Consider the following 1550-nt stretch of genomic DNA (forward strand, 5'->3'; position numbering starts at 1 on the left):
AAAATTACAGCCACCCTTAACAGTTTTAAGAGTAACAAATCTCCTGGTTATGATAGAATACCAATAGAAAGCTGCTGGAAATTAATTAGTGATCCATTTATGAGTGTGTGAGAGAGTGTTTCAACCACGGTGAAATGTCTAGCTCTCAAAGAAAAGCAATCATAACTCTTATAGAAAAGCAACATTAAAATCGAACTCTCATTGAAAATATGAGGCCAATCTCTCTTATTAACGTGGATGCAAAAATCATCTCGAAAGTGATTGCTTTAAGATTAAAGAATGTTTTACCGAATATCCGAATATCCGATCAATTTTCTATATAATGGAATTTACAGACAGTAAGAATATTCCGGGTATCTTGATTTTCATTGACTTTAAGAAGGCTTTCGACTCTTTAGAATGGCATTATCTTTTTAGTTGCCTCGAGCCTTTTAATTCTGGCCCCAATTTTATAAATTGGGTCAAAATGTTTTATACAAATATTCAAAGCTATGTCATAAATAATGGAATGGCATCAGACTATTTTACTTTGAACGTGGTGTGAGGCAGGGAGATCCCTTGTCCCCTTACCTCTTTATCTTAGCTGTTGAAAGCGTGGCAATCTCCATTCGTCAAAATGTTGATATCAAAGGAATTAAAATAGGAAATCACGAAGCCAAGCTATTGCAATACGCAGACGATACCACAGCAATCCTGTCTGATGAAAATTCTGCAAAAACGTTATTTCAAGAACTAGAAGTATTTAAGAACTTCAGTGGGTTGGAGATAAATAGCTCTAAAACAGAAGGAATGTGGATTGGTTCGCTTAAAAGAAAAGATAAAAAACCGTTTGGTATTAAATGGCCCAGTGAACCCATAAAAGCTTTAGGAACCTTTTTTACATATGACCAATCATTACTTTACGAAAAAAACTTTCAAGAGAAGGTTGACAGCATAAAGAAGCTGACAAATATATGGTCATCTAGAGGACTGTCCATTTATGGTAAAGTAACTATAATCAAATCATTACTTATTCCAAAACTAGTTTTTATATCTTTGGTTCTTTCACCTCCAAGTAAAATTATCAAACAATTGAATAGTATGATTTTCTCCTTTTTATGGGATGGAAAGGATAAAGTAACGAGGCTTTCTTCAATAAACAGTTATGAAAACGGTGGCATAAAAAATGACAGATATTGAAAGCTTGGTCAAAGCTGTACGACTAGCTTGGCTAAAACGTATTTTCAGCGATAGCGAAAGTACGTGGAAATTCTACTTGTTACATCTCCTACGTAATGTTGGTGGTCTTTTACTTTTTAAATGCAATTACGCAATAAACGATCTCCCAATCCACTCGGTTTTCTACAGAGAACTCTTAGAATGTTGGTTACAATTTCGAAATCTCTTTTTAGCTTACAAAGAACGGCTCTGTATAATTTGGAATAACAAAAATATAAGAATAGATGGAAAACCAGTCTTTTATAAATCTTATTATGACTCGGGGATATGTAATATTGAAGATCTCTTATTTAATCTCGACAATATAGAATCCTTTAATGCAATTAATAACA

This window comes from Porites lutea (assembly GCF_958299795.1).
Source record: "Porites lutea chromosome 5 unlocalized genomic scaffold, jaPorLute2.1 SUPER_5_unloc_2, whole genome shotgun sequence".
Lineage (NCBI taxonomy): Eukaryota > Metazoa > Cnidaria > Anthozoa > Scleractinia > Poritidae > Porites > Porites lutea.